This window comes from Electrona antarctica, assembly GCF_951216825.1.
Source record: "Electrona antarctica genome assembly, contig: scaffold_231, whole genome shotgun sequence".
Classification (NCBI taxonomy): Eukaryota; Metazoa; Chordata; class Actinopteri; order Myctophiformes; family Myctophidae; genus Electrona; species Electrona antarctica.
In genome coordinates, this window is record NW_027637672.1 from 124,019 (window position 1) to 142,500 (window position 18,482).

An 18,482-nucleotide genomic window follows, 5' to 3' on the forward strand; every position below is an offset into this window, starting at 1 on the left:
CAGCCTGATGGTGGCGCTATAGTGTAGCAGAGTGGCTCAGAACCTGATGGTGGCGCTATAGTGTAGCAGAGTGGCTCACAGCCTGATGGTGGCGCTATAGTGTAGCAGAGTGGCTCACAGCCTGATGGTGGCTATAGTGTAGCAGAGTGGCTCAGAGCCTCTGCCTGATGGTGGTGCTATAGTGTAGCAGAGTGGCTCAGAGCCTCTGCCTGATGGTGGTGCTATAGTGTAGCAGAGTGGCTCAGAGCCTGATGGTGGCGCTATAGTGTAGCAGAGTGGCTCAGAGCCTGATGGTGGCGCTATAGTGTAGCAGAGTGGCTCAGAGCCTCTGCCTGATGGTGGCGCTATAGTGTAGCAGAGTGGCTCAGAGCCTCTGCCTGATGGTGGCGCTATAGTGTAGCAGAGTGGCTCAGAGCCTCTGCCTGATGGTGGTGCTATAGTGTAGCAGAGTGGCTCAGAGCCTCTGCCTGATGGTGGCGCTATAGTGTAGCAGAGTGGCTCAGAGCCTCTGCCTGATGGTGGCGCTATAGTGTAGCAGAGTGGCTCAGAGCCTGATGGTGGCGCTATAGTGTAGCAGAGTGGCTCAGAGCCTGATGGTGGCGCTATAGTGTAGCAGAGTGGCTCAGAGCCTCTGCCTGATGGTGGCGCTATAGTGTAGCAGAGTGGCTCAGAGCCTGATGGTGGTGCTATAGTGTAGCAGAGTGGCTCAGAGCCTGATGGTGGCGCTATAGTGTAGCAAAGGGGCTCAGAGCCTCTGCCTGATGGTGGCGCTATAGTGTAGCAGAGTTGCTCAGAGCCTCTGCCTGATGGTGGCGCTATAGTGTAGCAGAGCGGCTCAGAGCCTCTGCCTGATGGTGGCGCTATAGTGTAGCAGAGTGGCTCAGAGCCTCTGCCTGATGGTGGCGCTATAGTGTAGCAGAGTTGCTCAGAGCCTCTGCCTGATGGTGGCGCTATAGTGTAGCAGAGTGGCTCAGAGCCTGATGGTGGCGCTATAGTGTAGCAGAGTGGCTCAGAGCCTCTGCCTGATGGTGGCGCTATAGTGTAGCAGAGTGGCTCAGAGCCTGATGGTGTCGCTATAGTGTAGCAGAGTGGCTCAGAGCCTGATGGTGGCGCTATAGTGTAGCAGAGTGGCTCAGAGCCTCTGCCTGATGGTGGCGCTATAGTGTAGCAGAGTGGCTCAGAGCCTGATGGTGGCGCTATAGTGTAGCAGAGTGGCTCAGAGCCTCTGCCTGATGGTGGCGCTATAGTGTAGCAGAGTGGCTCAGAGTCTCTGCCTGATGGTGGTGCTATAGTGTAGCAGAGTGGCTCAGAGCCTCTGCCTGATGTTGGCGCTATAGTGTAGCAGAGTGGCTCAGAGCCTCTGCCTGATGGTGGCGCTATAGTGTAGCAGAGTGGCTCAGAGCCTGATGGTGGCGCTATAGTGTAGCAGAGTGGCTCACAGCCTGATGGTGGCGCTATAGTGTAGCAGAGTGGCTCAGAGCCTGATGGTGGCGCTATAGTGTAGCAGAGTGGCTCACAGCCTGATGGTGGCGCTATAGTGTAGCAGAGTGGCTCAGAGCCTGATGGTGGCGCTATAGTGTAGCAGAGTGGCTCAGAGCCTGATGGTGGCGCTATAGTGTAGCAGAGTGGCTCACAGCCTGATGGTGGCGCTATAGTGTAGCAGAGTGGCTCAGAGCCTGATGGTGGCTATAGTGTAGCAGAGTGGCTCAGAGCCTCTGCCTAATGGTGGTGCTATAGTGTAGCAGAGTGGCTCAGAGCCTCTGCCTGATGGTGGTGCTATAGTGTAGCAGAGTGGCTCAGAGCCTGATGGTGGCGCTATAGTGTAGCAGAGTGGCTCAGAGCCTGATGGTGGCGCTATAGTGTAGCAGAGTGGCTCAGAGCCTCTGCCTGATGGTGGCGCTATAGTGTAGCAGAGTGGCTCAGAGCCTCTGCCTGATGGTGGCGCTATAGTGTAGCAGAGTGGCTCAGAGCCTCTGCCTGATGGTGGTGCTATAGTGTAGCAGAGTGGCTCAGAGCCTGATGGTGGCGCTATAGTGTAGCAGAGTGGCTCAGAGCCTGATGGTGGCGCTATAGTGTAGCAGAGTGGCTCACAGCCTGATGGTGGCGCTATATTGTAGCAGAGTGGCTCAGAGCCTGATGGTGGCGCTATAGTGTAGCAGAGTGGCTCAGAGCCTGATGGTTGCGCTATAGTGTAGCAGAGTGGCTCACAGCCTGATGGTGGCGCTATAGTGTAGCAGAGTGGCTCAGAGCCTCTGCCTGATGGTGGTGCTATAGTGTAGCAGAGTGGCTCAGAGCCTGATGGTGGCGCTATAGTGTAGCAGAGTGGCTCAGAGCCTGATGGTGGCGCTATAGTGTAGCAGAGTGGCTCAGAGCCTGATGGTGGCGCTATAGTGTAGCAGAGTGGCTCACAGCCTGATGGTGGCGCTATAGTGTAGCAGAGTGGCTCAGAGCCTCTGCCTGATGGTGGTGCTATAGTGTAGCAGAGTGGCTCAGAGCCTCTACCTGATGGTGGCGCTATAGTGTAGCAGAGTGGCTCAGAGCCTGATGGTGGCGCTATAGTGTAGCAGAGTGGCTCAGAGCCTCTGCCTGATGGTGGCGCTATAGTGTAGCAGAGTGGCTCAGAGCCTCTACCTGATGGTGGCGCTATAGTGTAGCAGAGTGGCTCAGAGCCTGATGGTGGCGCTATAGTGTAGCAGAGTGGCTCAGAGCCTGATGGTGGCGCTATAGTGTACCAGAGTGGCTCAGAGCCTGATGGTGGCGCTATAGTGTAGCAGAGTGGCTCAGAGCCTGATGGTGGCGCTATAGTGTAGCAGAGTGGCTCACAGCCTGATGGTGGCGCTATAGTGTAGCAGAGTGGCTCAGAGCCTGATGGTGGCGCTATAGTGTAGCAGAGTGGCTCAGAGCCTCTGCCTGATGGTGGCGCTATAGTGTAGCAGAGTGGCTCAGAGCCTGATGGTGGCGCTATAGTGTAGCAGAGTGGCTCACAGCCTGATGGTGGCGCTATAGTGTAGCAGAGTGGCTCAGAGCCTCTGCCTGATGGTGGCGCTATAGTGTAGCAGAGTGGCTCAGAGCCTGATGGTGGCGCTATAGTGTAGCAGAGTGGCTCAGAGCCTGATGGTGGCGCTATAGTGTAGCAGAGTGGCTCACAGCCTGATGGTGGCGCTATATTGTAGCAGAGTGGCTCAGAGCCTGATGGTGGCGCTATAGTGTAGCAGAGTGGCTCAGAGCCTGATGGTGGCGCTATAGTGTAGCAGAGTGGCTCACAGCCTGATGGTGGCGCTATAGTGTAGCAGAGTGGCTCAGAGCCTCTGCCTGATGGTGGTGCTATAGTGTAGCAGAGTGGCTCAGAGCCTGATGGTGGCGCTATAGTGTAGCAGAGTGGCTCAGAGCCTGATGGTGGCGCTATAGTGTAGCAGAGTGGCTCAGAGCCTGATGGTGGCGCTATAGTGTAGCAGAGTGGCTCACAGCCTGATGGTGGCGCTATAGTGTAGCAGAGTGGCTCAGAGCCTGATGGTGGCGCTATAGTGTAGCAGAGTGGCTCACAGCCTGATGGTGGCGCTATAGTGTAGCAGAGTGGCTCAGAGCCTGATGGTGGCGCTATAGTGTAGCAGAGTGGCTCAGAGCCTGATGGTGGCGCTATAGTGTAGCAGAGTGGCTCACAGCCTGATGGTGGCGCTATAGTGTAGCAGAGTGGCTCAGAGCCTGATGGTGGCTATAGTGTAGCAGAGTGGCTCAGAGCCTCTGCCTGATGGTGGTGCTATAGTGTAGCAGAGTGGCTCAGAGCCTCTGCCTGATGGTGGTGCTATAGTGTAGCAGAGTGGCTCAGAGCCTGATGGTGGCGCTATAGTGTAGCAGAGTGGCTCAGAGCCTGATGGTGGCGCTATATTGTAGCAGAGTGGCTCAGAGCCTCTGCCTGATGGTGGCGCTATAGTGTAGCAGAGTGGCTCAGAGCCTCTGCCTGATGGTGGCGCTATAGTGTAGCAGAGTGGCTCAGAGCCTCTGCCTGATGGTGGTGCTATAGTGTAGCAGAGTGGCTCAGAGCCTCTGCCTGATGGTGGCGCTATAGTGTAGCAGAGTGGCTCAGAGCCTCTGCCTGATGGTGGCGCTATAGTGTAGCAGAGTGGCTCAGAGCCTCTGCCTGATGGTGGCGCTATAGTGTAGCAGAGTGGCTCAGAGCCTCTGCCTGATGGTGGCGCTATAGTGTAGCAGAGTGGCTCAGAGCCTGATGGTGGCGCTATAGTGTAGCAGAGTGGCTCAGAGCCTGATGGTGGCGCTATAGTGTAGCAGAGTGGCTCACAGCCTGATGGTGGCGCTATATTGTAGCAGAGTGGCTCAGAGCCTGATGGTGGCGCTATAGTGTAGCAGAGTGGCTCAGAGCCTGATGGTTGCGCTATAGTGTAGCAGAGTGGCTCACAGCCTGATGGTGGCGCTATAGTGTAGCAGAGTGGCTCAGAGCCTCTGCCTGATGGTGGTGCTATAGTGTAGCAGAGTGGCTCAGAGCCTGATGGTGGCGCTATAGTGTAGCAGAGTGGCTCAGAGCCTGATGGTGGCGCTATAGTGTAGCAGAGTGGCTCAGAGCCTGATGGTGGCGCTATAGTGTAGCAGAGTGGCTCACAGCCTGATGGTGGCGCTATAGTGTAGCAGAGTGGCTCAGAGCCTCTGCCTGATGGTGGTGCTATAGTGTAGCAGAGTGGCTCAGAGCCTCTACCTGATGGTGGCGCTATAGTGTAGCAGAGTGGCTCAGAGCCTGATGGTGGCGCTATAGTGTAGCAGAGTGGCTCAGAGCCTCTGCCTGATGGTGGCGCTATAGTGTAGCAGAGTGGCTCAGAGCCTGATGGTGGCGCTATAGTGTAGCAGAGTGGCTCACAGCCTGATGGTGGCGCTATAGTGTAGCAGAGTGGCTCAGAGCCTCTGCCTGATGGTGGCGCTATAGTGTAGCAGAGTGGCTCAGAGCCTGATGGTGGCGCTATAGTGTAGCAGAGTGGCTCAGAGCCTGATGGTGGCGCTATAGTGTAGCAGAGTGGCTCACAGCCTGATGGTGGCGCTATATTGTAGCAGAGTGGCTCAGAGCCTGATGGTGGCGCTATAGTGTAGCAGAGTGGCTCAGAGCCTGATGGTGGCGCTATAGTGTAGCAGAGTGGCTCACAGCCTGATGGTGGCGCTATAGTGTAGCAGAGTGGCTCAGAGCCTCTGCCTGATGGTGGTGCTATAGTGTAGCAGAGTGGCTCAGAGCCTGATGGTGGCGCTATAGTGTAGCAGAGTGGCTCAGAGCCTGATGGTGGCGCTATAGTGTAGCAGAGTGGCTCAGAGCCTGATGGTGGCGCTATAGTGTAGCAGAGTGGCTCACAGCCTGATGGTGGCGCTATAGTGTAGCAGAGTGGCTCAGAGCCTGATGGTGGCGCTATAGTGTAGCAGAGTGGCTCACAGCCTGATGGTGGCGCTATAGTGTAGCAGAGTGGCTCAGAGCCTGATGGTGGCGCTATAGTGTAGCAGAGTGGCTCAGAGCCTGATGGTGGCGCTATAGTGTAGCAGAGTGGCTCACAGCCTGATGGTGGCGCTATAGTGTAGCAGAGTGGCTCAGAGCCTGATGGTGGCTATAGTGTAGCAGAGTGGCTCAGAGCCTCTGCCTGATGGTGGTGCTATAGTGTAGCAGAGTGGCTCAGAGCCTCTGCCTGATGGTGGTGCTATAGTGTAGCAGAGTGGCTCAGAGCCTGATGGTGGCGCTATAGTGTAGCAGAGTGGCTCAGAGCCTGATGGTGGCGCTATATTGTAGCAGAGTGGCTCAGAGCCTCTGCCTGATGGTGGCGCTATAGTGTAGCAGAGTGGCTCAGAGCCTCTGCCTGATGGTGGCGCTATAGTGTAGCAGAGTGGCTCAGAGCCTCTGCCTGATGGTGGTGCTATAGTGTAGCAGAGTGGCTCAGAGCCTCTGCCTGATGGTGGCGCTATAGTGTAGCAGAGTGGCTCAGAGCCTCTGCCTGATGGTGGCGCTATAGTGTAGCAGAGTGGCTCAGAGCCTGATGGTGGTGCTATAGTGTAGCAGAGTGGCTCAGAGCCTGATGGTGGCGCTATAGTGTAGCAGAGTGGCTCAGAGCCTCTGCCTGATGGTGGCGCTATAGTGTAGCAGAGTTGCTCAGAGCCTCTGCCTGATGGTGGCGCTATAGTGTAGCAGAGTGGCTCAGAGCCTGATGGTGGCGCTATAGTGTAGCAGAGTGGCTCAGAGCCTCTGCCTGATGGTGGCGCTATAGTGTAGCAGAGTGGCTCAGAGCCTGATGGTGGCGCTATAGTGTAGCAGAGTGGCTCAGAGCCTGATGGTGGCGCTATAGTGTAGCAGAGTGGCTCAGAGCCTCTGCCTGATGGTGGCGCTATAGTGTAGCAGAGTGGCTCAGAGCCTGATGGTGGCGCTATAGTGTAGCAGAGTGGCTCAGAGCCTCTGCCTGATGGTGGCGCTATAGTGTAGCAGAGTGGCTCAGAGCCTCTGCCTGATGGTGGTGCTATAGTGTAGCAGAGTGGCTCAGAGCCTCTACCTGATGGTGGCGCTATAGTGTAGCAGAGTGGCTCAGAGCCTGATGGTGGCGCTATAGTGTAGCAGAGTGGCTCAGAGCCTCTGCCTGATGGTGGCGCTATAGTGTAGCAGAGTGGCTCAGAGCCTCTACCTGATGGTGGCGCTATAGTGTAGCAGAGTGGCTCAGAGCCTGATGGTGGCGCTATAGTGTAGCAGAGTGGCTCAGAGCCTGATGGTGGCGCTATAGTGTAGCAGAGTGGCTCAGAGCCTGATGGTGGCGCTATAGTGTAGCAGAGTGGCTCAGAGCCTGATGGTGGCGCTATAGTGTAGCAGAGTGGCTCACAGCCTGATGGTGGCGCTATAGTGTAGCAGAGTGGCTCAGAGCCTGATGGTGGCGCTATAGTGTAGCAGAGTGGCTCAGAGCCTCTGCCTGATGGTGGCGCTATAGTGTAGCAGAGTGGCTCAGAGCCTGATGGTGGCGCTATAGTGTAGCAGAGTGGCTCACAGCCTGATGGTGGCGCTATAGTGTAACAGAGTGGCTCAGAGCCTGATGGTGGCGCTATAGTGTAGCAGAGTGGCTCAGAGCCTGATGGTGGCGCTATAGTGTAGCAGAGTGGCTCACTGCCTGATGGTGGCGCTATATTGTAGCAGAGTGGCTCAGAGCCTGATGGTGGCGCTATAGTGTAGCAGAGTGGCTCAGAGCCTGATGGTGGCGCTATAGTGTAGCAGAGTGGCTCACAGCCTGATGGTGGCGCTATAGTGTAGCAGAGTGGCTCAGAGCCTCTGCCTGATGGTGGTGCTATAGTGTAGCAGAGTGGCTCAGAGCCTGATGGTGGCGCTATAGTGTAGCAGAGTGGCTCAGAGCCTGATGGTGGCGCTATAGTGTAGCAGAGTGGCTCAGAGCCTGATGGTGGCGCTATAGTGTAGCAGAGTGGCTCAGAGCCTGATGGTGGCGCTATAGTGTAGCAGAGTGGCTCACAGCCTGATGGTGGCGCTATAGTGTAGCAGAGTGGCTCAGAGCCTGATGGTGGCGCTATAGTGTAGCAGAGTGGCTCACAGCCTGATGGTGGCGCTATAGTGTAGCAGAGTGGCTCAGAGCCTGATGGTGGCGCTATAGTGTAGCAGAGTGGCTCAGAGCCTGATGGTGGCGCTATAGTGTAGCAGAGTGGCTCACAGCCTGATGGTGGCGCTATAGTGTAGCAGAGTGGCTCAGAGCCTGATGGTGGCTATAGTGTAGCAGAGTGGCTCAGAGCCTCTGCCTGATGGTGGTGCTATAGTGTAGCAGAGTGGCTCAGAGCCTCTGCCTGATGGTGGTGCTATAGTGTAGCAGAGTGGCTCAGAGCCTCTGCCTGATGGTGGTGCTATAGTGTAGCAGAGTGGCTCAGAGCCTGATGGTGGCGCTATAGTGTAGCAGAGTGGCTCAGAGCCTGATGGTGGCGCAATAGTGTAGCAGAGTGGCTCAGAGCCTCTGCCTGATGGTGGCGCTGTAGTGTAGCAGAGTGGCTCAGAGCCTGATGGTGGTGCTATAGTGTAGCAGAGTGGCTCAGAGCCTGATGGTGGCGCTATAGTGTAGCAGAGTGGCTCAGAGCCTCTGCCTGATGGTGGCGCTATAGTGTAGCAGAGTTGCTCAGAGCCTCTGCCTGATGGTGGCGCTATAGTGTAGCAGAGCGGCTCAGAGCCTCTGCCTGATGGTGGCGCTATAGTGTAGCAGAGTGGCTCAGAGCCTCTGCCTGATGGTGGCGCTATAGTGTAGCAGAGTTGCTCAGAGCCTCTGCCTGATGGTGGCGCTATAGTGTAGCAGAGTGGCTCAGAGCCTGATGGTGGCGCTATAGTGTAGCAGAGTGGCTCAGAGCCTCTGCCTGATGGTGGCGCTATAGTGTAGCAGAGTGGCTCAGAGCCTGATGGTGGCGCTATAGTGTAGCAGAGTGGCTCAGAGCCTGATGGTGGCGCTATAGTGTAGCAGAGTGGCTCAGAGCCTCTGCCTGATGGTGGCGCTATAGTGTAGCAGAGTGGCTCAGAGCCTGATGGTGGCGCTATAGTGTAGCAGAGTGGCTCAGAGCCTCTGCCTGATGGTGGCGCTATAGTGTGGCAGAGTGGCTCAGAGTCTCTGCCTGATGGTGGTGCTATAGTGTAGCAGAGTGGCTCAGAGCCTCTGCCTGATGGTGGCGCTATAGTGTAGCAGAGTGGCTCAGAGCCTCTGCCTGATGGTGGCGCTATAGTGTAGCAGAGTGGCTCAGAGCCTCTGCCTGATGGTGGCGCTATAGTGTAGCAGAGTGGCTCAGAGCCTGATGGTGGCGCTATAGTGTAGCAGAGTGGCTCACAGCCTGATGGTGGCGCTATAGTGTAGCAGAGTGGCTCAGAGCCTGATGGTGGCGCTATAGTGTAGCAGAGTGGCTCACAGCCTGATGGTGGCGCTATAGTGTAGCAGAGTGGCTCAGAGCCTGATGGTGGCGCTATAGTGTAGCAGAGTGGCTCAGAACCTGATGGTGGCGCTATAGTGTAGCAGAGTGGCTCACAGCCTGATGGTGGCGCTATAGTGTAGCAGAGTGGCTCACAGCCTGATGGTGGCTATAGTGTAGCAGAGTGGCTCAGAGCCTCTGCCTGATGGTGGTGCTATAGTGTAGCAGAGTGGCTCAGAGCCTCTGCCTGATGGTGGTGCTATAGTGTAGCAGAGTGGCTCAGAGCCTGATGGTGGCGCTATAGTGTAGCAGAGTGGCTCAGAGCCTGATGGTGGCGCTATAGTGTAGCAGAGTGGCTCAGAGCCTCTGCCTGATGGTGGCGCTATAGTGTAGCAGAGTGGCTCAGAGCCTCTGCCTGATGGTGGCGCTATAGTGTAGCAGAGTGGCTCAGAGCCTCTGCCTGATGGTGGTGCTATAGTGTAGCAGAGTGGCTCAGAGCCTCTGCCTGATGGTGGCGCTATAGTGTAGCAGAGTGGCTCAGAGCCTCTGCCTGATGGTGGCGCTATAGTGTAGCAGAGTGGCTCAGAGCCTGATGGTGGCGCTATAGTGTAGCAGAGTGGCTCAGAGCCTGATGGTGGCGCTATAGTGTAGCAGAGTGGCTCAGAGCCTCTGCCTGATGGTGGCGCTATAGTGTAGCAGAGTGGCTCAGAGCCTGATGGTGGTGCTATAGTGTAGCAGAGTGGCTCAGAGCCTGATGGTGGCGCTATAGTGTAGCAAAGGGGCTCAGAGCCTCTGCCTGATGGTGGCGCTATAGTGTAGCAGAGTTGCTCAGAGCCTCTGCCTGATGGTGGCGCTATAGTGTAGCAGAGCGGCTCAGAGCCTCTGCCTGATGGTGGCGCTATAGTGTAGCAGAGTGGCTCAGAGCCTCTGCCTGATGGTGGCGCTATAGTGTAGCAGAGTTGCTCAGAGCCTCTGCCTGATGGTGGCGCTATAGTGTAGCAGAGTGGCTCAGAGCCTGATGGTGGCGCTATAGTGTAGCAGAGTGGCTCAGAGCCTCTGCCTGATGGTGGCGCTATAGTGTAGCAGAGTGGCTCAGAGCCTGATGGTGTCGCTATAGTGTAGCAGAGTGGCTCAGAGCCTGATGGTGGCGCTATAGTGTAGCAGAGTGGCTCAGAGCCTCTGCCTGATGGTGGCGCTATAGTGTAGCAGAGTGGCTCAGAGCCTGATGGTGGCGCTATAGTGTAGCAGAGTGGCTCAGAGCCTCTGCCTGATGGTGGCGCTATAGTGTAGCAGAGTGGCTCAGAGTCTCTGCCTGATGGTGGTGCTATAGTGTAGCAGAGTGGCTCAGAGCCTCTGCCTGATGTTGGCGCTATAGTGTAGCAGAGTGGCTCAGAGCCTCTGCCTGATGGTGGCGCTATAGTGTAGCAGAGTGGCTCAGAGCCTGATGGTGGCGCTATAGTGTAGCAGAGTGGCTCACAGCCTGATGGTGGCGCTATAGTGTAGCAGAGTGGCTCAGAGCCTGATGGTGGCGCTATAGTGTAGCAGAGTGGCTCACAGCCTGATGGTGGCGCTATAGTGTAGCAGAGTGGCTCAGAGCCTGATGGTGGCGCTATAGTGTAGCAGAGTGGCTCAGAGCCTGATGGTGGCGCTATAGTGTAGCAGAGTGGCTCACAGCCTGATGGTGGCGCTATAGTGTAGCAGAGTGGCTCAGAGCCTGATGGTGGCTATAGTGTAGCAGAGTGGCTCAGAGCCTCTGCCTAATGGTGGTGCTATAGTGTAGCAGAGTGGCTCAGAGCCTCTGCCTGATGGTGGTGCTATAGTGTAGCAGAGTGGCTCAGAGCCTGATGGTGGCGCTATAGTGTAGCAGAGTGGCTCAGAACCTGATGGTGGCGCTATAGTGTAGCAGAGTGGCTCAGAGCCTCTGCCTGATGGTGGCGCTATAGTGTAGCAGAGTGGCTCAGAGCCTCTGCCTGATGGTGGCGCTATAGTGTAGCAGAGTGGCTCAGAGCCTCTGCCTGATGGTGGTGCTATAGTGTAGCAGAGTGGCTCAGAGCCTCTGCCTGATGGTGGCGCTATAGTGTAGCAGAGTGGCTCAGAGCCTCTGCCTGGTGGTGGTGCTATAGTGTAGCAGAGTGGCTCAGAGCCTGATGGTGGTGCTATAGTGTAGCAGAGTGGCTCAGAGCCTGATGGTGGCGCTATAGTGTAGCAGAGTGGCTCAGAGCCTGATGGTGGTGCTATAGTGTAGCAGAGTGGCTCAGAGCCTGATGGTGGCGCTATAGTGTAGCAGAGTGGCTCAGAGCCTCTGCCTGATGGTGGCGCTATAGTGTAGCAGAGTTGCTCAGAGCCTCTGCCTGATGGTGGCGCTATAGTGTAGCAGAGTGGCTCAGAGCCTCTGCCTGATGGTGGCGCTATAGTGTAGCAGAGTGGCTCAGAGCCTCTGCCTGATGGTGGCGCTATAGTGTAGCAGAGTTGCTCAGAGCCTCTGCCTGATGGTGGCGCTATAGTGTAGCAGAGTGGCTCAGAGCCTGATGGTGGCGCTATAGTGTAGCAGAGTGGCTCAGAGCCTGATGGTGGCTATAGTGTAGCAGAGTGGCTCAGAGCCTCTGCCTGATGGTGGTGCTATAGTGTAGCAGAGTGGCTCAGAGCCTCTGCCTGATGGTGGTGCTATAGTGTAGCAGAGTGGCTCAGAGCCTCTGCCTGATGGTGGTGCTATAGTGTAGCAGAGTGGCTCAGAGCCTGATGGTGGCGCTATAGTGTAGCAGAGTGGCTCAGAGCCTGATGGTGGCGCTATAGTGTAGCAGAGTGGCTCAGAGCCTCTGCCTGATGGTGGCGCTATAGTGTAGCAGAGTGGCTCAGAGCCTCTGCCTGATGGTGGCGCTATAGTGTAGCAGAGTGGCTCAGAGCCTCTGCCTGATGGTGGTGCTATAGTGTAGCAGAGTGGCTCAGAGCCTCTGCCTGATGGTGGCGCTATAGTGTAGCAGAGTGGCTCAGAGCCTCTGCCTGATGGTGGCGCTATAGTGTAGCAGAGTGGCTCAGAGCCTGATGGTGGTGCTATAGTGTAGCAGAGTGGCTCAGAGCCTGATGGTGGCGCTATAGTGTAGCAGAGTGGCTCAGAGCCTCTGCCTGATGGTGGCGCTATAGTGTAGCAGAGTTGCTCAGAGCCTCTGCCTGATGGTGGCGCTATAGTGTAGCAGAGCGGCTCAGAGCCTCTGCTTGATGGTGGCGCTATAGTGTAGCAGAGTGGCTCAGAGCCTCTGCCTGATGGTGGCGCTATAGTGTAGCAGAGTTGCTCAGAGCCTCTGCCTGATGGTGGCGCTATAGTGTAGCAGAGTGGCTCAGAGCCTGATGGTGGCGCTATAGTGTAGCAGAGTGGCTCAGAGCCTCTGCCTGATGGTGGCGCTATAGTGTAGCAGAGTGGCTCAGAGCCTGATGGTGGCGCTATAGTGTAGCAGAGTGGCTCAGAGCCTGATGGTGGCGCTATAGTGTAGCAGAGTGGCTCAGAGCCTCTGCCTGATGGTGTTGCTATAGTGTAGCAGAGTGGCTCAGAGCCTGATGGTGGCGCTATAGTGTAGCAGAGTGGCTCAGAGCCTGATGGTGGCGCTATAGTGTAGCAGAGTGGCTCAGAGCCTCTGCCTGATGGTGGCGCTATAGTGTAGCAGAGTGGCTCAGAGCCTCTGCCTGATGGTGGCGCTATAGTGTAGCAGAGTGGCTCAGAGCCTCTGCCTGATGGTGGTGCTATAGTGTAGCAGAGTGGCTCAGAGCCTCTGCCTGATGGTGGCGCTATACTGTAGCAGAGTGGCTCAGAGCCTCTGCCTGATGGTGGCGCTATAGTGTAGCAGAGTGGCTCAGAGCCTGATGGTGGTGCTATAGTGTAGCAGAGTGGTTCAGAGCCTGATGGTGGCGCTATAGTGTAGCAGGGTGGCTCAGAGCCTCTGCCTGATGGTGGCGCTATAGTGTAGCAGAGTTGCTCAGAGCCTCTGCCTGATGGTGGCGCTATAGTGTAGCAGAGTGGCTCAGAGCCTCTGCCTGATGGTGGCGCTATAGTGTAGCAGAGTGGCTCAGAGCCTCTGCCTGATGGTGGCGCTATAGTGTAGCAGAGTTGCTCAGAGCCTCTGCCTGATGGTGGCGCTATAGTGTAGCAGAGTGGCTCAGAGCCTGATGGTGGCGCTATAGTGTAGCAGAGTGGCTCAGAGCCTGATGGTGGCTATAGTGTAGCAGAGTGGCTCAGAGCCTCTGCCTGATGGTGGTGCTATAGTGTAGCAGAGTGGCTCAGAGCCTCTGCCTGATGGTGGTGCTATAGTGTAGCAGAGTGGCTCAGAGCCTGATGGTGGCGCTATAGTGTAGCAGAGTGGCTCAGAGCCTGATGGTGGCGCTATAGTGTAGCAGAGTGGCTCAGAGCCTCTGCCTGATGGTGGTGCTATAGTGTAGCAGAGTGGCTCAGAGCCTGATGGTGGCGCTATAGTGTAGCAGAGTGGCTCAGAGCCTGATGGTGGCGCTATAGTGTAGCAGAGTGGCTCAGAGCCTCTGCCTGATGGTGGCGCTATAGTGTAGCAGAGTGGCTCAGAGCCTCTGCCTGATGGTGGCGCTATAGTGTAGCAGAGTGGCTCAGAGCCTCTGCCTGATGGTGGTGCTATAGTGTAGCAGAGTGGCTCAGAGCCTCTGCCTGATGGTGGCGCTATAGTGTAGCAGAGTGGCTCAGAGCCTCTGCCTGATGGTGGCGCTATAGTGTAGCAGAGTGGCTCAGAGCCTGATGGTGGCGCTATAGTGTAGCAGAGTGGCTCAGAGCCTGATGGTGGCGCTATAGTGTAGCAGAGTGGCTCAGAGCCTCTGCCTGATGGTGGCGCTATAGTGTAGCAGAGTGGCTCAGAGCCTGATGGTGGTGCTATAGTGTAGCAGAGTGGCTCAGAGCCTGATGGTGGCGCTATAGTGTAGCAGAGTGGCTCAGAGCCTCTGCCTGATGGTGGCGCTATAGTGTAGCAGAGTTGCTCAGAGCCTCTGCCTGATGGTGGCGCTATAGTGTAGCAGAGCGGCTCAGAGCTTCTGCCTGATGGTGGCGCTATAGTGTAGCAGAGTGGCTCAGAGCCTCTGCCTGATGGTGGCGCTATAGTGTAGCAGAGTTGCTCAGAGCCTCTGCCTGATGGTGGCGCTATAGTGTAGCAGAGTGGCTCAGAGCCTGATGGTGGCGCTATAGTGTAGCAGAGTGGCTCAGAGCCTCTGCCTGATGGTGGCGCTATAGTGTAGCAGAGTGGCTCAGAGCCTGATGGTGGCGCTATAGTGTAGCAGAGTGGCTCAGAGCCTGATGGTGGCGCTATAGTGTAGCAGAGTGGCTCAGAGCCTCTGCCTGATGGTGGCGCTATAGTGTAGCAGAGTGGCTCAGAGCCTGATGGTGGCGCTATAGTGTAGCAGAGTGGCTCAGAGCCTCTGCCTGATGGTGGCGCTATAGTGTAGCAGAGTGGCTCAGAGTCTCTGCCTGATGGTGGTGCTATAGTGTAGCAGAGTGGCTCAGAGCCTCTGCCTGATGGTGGCGCTATAGTGTAGCAGAGTGGCTCAGAGCCTCTGCCTGATGGTGGCGCTATAGTGTAGCAGAGTGGCTCAGAGCCTGATGGTGGCGCTATAGTGTAGCAGAGTGGCTCACAGCCTGATGGTGGCGCTATAGTGTAGCAGAGTGGCTCAGAGCCTGATGGTGGCGCTATAGTGTAGCAGAGTGGCTCACAGCCTGATGGTGGCGCTATAGTGTAGCAGAGTGGCTCAGAGCCTGATGGTGGCGCTATAGTGTAGCAGAGTGGCTCAGAGCCTGATGGTGGCGCTATAGTGTAGCAGAGTGGCTCACAGCCTGATGGTGGCGCTATAGTGTAGCAGAGTGGCTCAGAGCCTGATGGTGGCTATAGTGTAGCAGAGTGGCTCAGAGCCTCTGCCTGATGGTGGTGCTATAGTGTAGCAGAGTGGCTCAGAGCCTCTGCCTGATGGTGGTGCTATAGTGTAGCAGAGTGGCTCAGAGCCTGATGGTGGCGCTATAGTGTAGCAGAGTGGCTCAGAGCCTGATGGTGGCGCTATAGTGTAGCAGAGTGGCTCAGAGCCTCTGCCTGATGGTGGCGCTATAGTGTAGCAGAGTGGCTCAGAGCCTCTGCCTGATGGTGGCGCTATAGTGTAGCAGAGTGGCTCAGAGCCTCTGCCTGATGGTGGTGCTATAGTGTAGCAGAGTGGCTCAGAGCCTCTGCCTGATGGTGGCGCTATAGTGTAGCAGAGTGGCTCAGAGCCTCTGCCTGATGGTGGCGCTATAGTGTAGCAGAGTGGCTCAGAGCCTGATGGTGGTGCTATAGTGTAGCAGAGTGGCTCAGAGCCTGATGGTGGCGCTATAGTGTAGCAGAGTGGCTCAGAGCCTCTGCCTGATGGTGGCGCTATAGTGTAGCAGAGTTGCTCAGAGCCTCTGCCTGATGGTGGCGCTATAGTGTAGCAGAGTGGCTCAGAGCCTCTGCCTGATGGTGGCGCTATAGTGTAGCAGAGTGGCTCAGAGCCTCTGCCTGATGGTGGCGCTATAGTGTAGCAGAGTTGCTCAGAGCCTCTGCCTGATGGTGGCGCTATAGTGTAGCAGAGTGGCTCAGAGCCTGATGGTGGCGCTATAGTGTAGCAGAGTGGCTCAGAGCCTGATGGTGGCTATAGTGTAGCAGAGTGGCTCAGAGCCTCTGCCTGATGGTGGTGCTATAGTGTAGCAGAGTGGCTCAGAGCCTCTGCCTGATGGTGGTGCTATAGTGTAGCAGAGTGGCTCAGAGCCTCTGCCTGATGGTGGTGCTATAGTGTAGCAGAGTGGCTCAGAGCCTGATGGTGGCGCTATAGTGTAGCAGAGTGGCTCAGAGCCTGATGGTGGCGCTATAGTGTAGCAGAGTGGCTCAGAGCCTCTGCCTGATGGTGGCGCTATAGTGTAGCAGAGTGGCTCAGAGCCTCTGCCTGATGGTGGCGCTATAGTGTAGCAGAGTGGCTCAGAGCCTCTGCCTGATGGTGGTGCTATAGTGTAGCAGAGTGGCTCAGAGCCTCTGCCTGATGGTGGCGCTATAGTGTAGCAGAGTGGCTCAGAGCCTCTGCCTGATGGTGGCGCTATAGTGTAGCAGAGTGGCTCAGAGCCTGATGGTGGTGCTATAGTGTAGCAGAGTGGCTCAGAGCCTGATGGTGGCGCTATAGTGTAGCAGAGTGGCTCAGAGCCTCTGCCTGATGGTGGCGCTATAGTGTAGCAGAGTTGCTCAGAGCCTCTGCCTGATGGTGGCGCTATAGTGTAGCAGAGCGGCTCAGAGCCTCTGCCTGATGGTGGCGCTATAGTGTAGCAGAGTGGCTCAGAGCCTCTGCCTGATGGTGGCGCTATAGTGTAGCAGAGTTGCTCAGAGCCTCTGCCTGATGGTGGCGCTATAGTGTAGCAGAGTGGCTCAGAGCCTGATGGTGGCGCTATAGTGTAGCAGAGTGGCTCAGAGCCTCTGCCTGATGGTGGCGCTATAGTGTAGCAGAGTGGCTCAGAGCCTGATGGTGGCGCTATAGTGTAGCAGAGTGGCTCAGAGCCTGATGGTGGCGCTATAGTGTAGCAGAGTGGCTCAGAGCCTCTGCCTGATGGTGGTGCTATAGTGTAGCAGAGTGGCTCAGAGCCTGATGGTGGCGCTATAGTGTAGCAGAGTGGCTCAGAGCCTGATGGTGGCGCTATAGTGTAGCAGAGTGGCTCAGAGCCTCTGCCTGATGGTGGCGCTATAGTGTAGCAGAGTGGCTCAGAGCCTCTGCCTGATGGTGGCGCTATAGTGTAGCAGAGTGGCTCAGAGCCTCTGCCTGATGGTGGTGCTATAGTGTAGCAGAGTGGCTCAGAGCCTCTGCCTGATGGTGGCGCTATAGTGTAGCAGAGTGGCTCAGAGCCTCTGCCTGATGGTGGCGCTATAGTGTAGCAGAGTGGCTCAGAGCCTGATGGTGGTGCTATAGTGTAGCAGAGTGGCTCAGAGCCTGATGGTGGTGCTATAGTGTAGCAGAGTGGCTCAGAGCCTGATGGTGGCGCTATAGTGTAGCAGGGTGGCTCAGAGCCTCTGCCTGATGGTGGCGCTATAGTGTAGCAGAGTTGCTCAGAGCCTCTGCCTGATGGTGGCGCTATAGTGTAGCAGAGTGGCTCAGAGCCTCTGCCTGATGGTGGCGCTATAGTGTAGCAGAGTGGCTCAGAGCCTCTGCCTGATGGTGGCGCTATAGTGTAGCAGAGTTGCTCAGAGCCTCTGCCTGATGGTGGCGCTATAGTGTAGCAGAGTGGCTCAGAGCCTGATGGTGGCGCTATAGTGTAGCAGAGTGGCTCAGAGCCTGATGGTGGCTATAGTGTAGCAGAGTGGCTCAGAGCCTCTGCCTGATGGTGGTGCTATAGTGTAGCAGAGTGGCTCAGAGCCTGATGGTGGCGCTATAGTGTAGCAGAGTGGCTCAGAGCCTGATGGTGGCGCTATAGTGTAGCAGAGTGGCTCAGAGCCTCTGCCTGATGGTGGCGCTATAGTGTAGCAGAGTGGCTCAGAGCCTCTGCCTGATGGTGGCGCTATAGTGTAGCAGAGTGGCTCAGAGCCTCTGCCTGATGGTGGTGCTATAGTGTAGCAGAGTGGCTCAGAGCCTCTGCCTGATGGTGGCGCTATAGTGTAGCAGAGTGGCTCAGAGCCTCTGCCTGATGGTGGCGCTATAGTGTAGCAGAGTGGCTCAGAGCCTCTGCCTGATGGTGGCGCTATAGTGTAGCAGAGTGGCTCAGAGCCTGATGGTGGTGCTATAGTGTAGCAGAGTGGCTCAGAGCCTGATGGTGGCGCTATAGTGTAGCAGAGTGGCTCAGAGCCTCTGCCTGATGGTGGCGCTATAGTGTAGCAGAGTTGCTCAGAGCCTCTGCCTGATGGTGGCGCTATAGTGTAGCAGAGCGGCTCAGAGCCTCTGCCTGATGGTGGCGCTATAGTGTAGCAGAGTGGCTCAGAGCCTCTGCCTGATGGTGGCGCTATAGTGTAGCAGAGTTGCTCAGAGCCTCTGCCTGATGGTGGCGCTATAGTGTAGCAGGGTGGCTCAGAGCCTGATGGTGGCGCTATAGTGTAGCAGAGTGGCTCAGAGCCTCTGCCTGATGGTGGCGCTATAGTGTAGCAGAGTGGCTCAGAGCCTGATGGTGGCGCTATAGTGTAGCAGAGTGGCTCAGAGCCTGATGGTGGCGCTATAGTGTAGCAGAGTGGCTCAGAGCCTCTGCCTGATGGTGGCGCTATAGTGTAGCAGAGTGGCTCAGAGCCTGATGGTGGCGCTATAGTGTAGCAGAGTGGCTCAGAGCCTGATGGTGGCGCTATAGTGTAGCAGAGTGGCTCAGAGCCTGATGGTGGCGCTATAGTGTAGCAGAGTGGCTCAGAGCCTCTGCCTGATGGTGGCGCTATAGTGTAGCAGAGTGGCTCAGAGCCTGATGGTGGCGCTATAGTGTAGCAGAGTGGCTCAGAGCCTCTGCCTGATGGTGGCGCTATAGTGTAGCAGAGTGGCTCAGAGCCTCTGCCTGATGGTGGCGCTATAGTGTAGCAGAGTGGCTCAGAGTCTCTGCCTGATGGTGGTGCTATAGTGTAGCAGAGTGG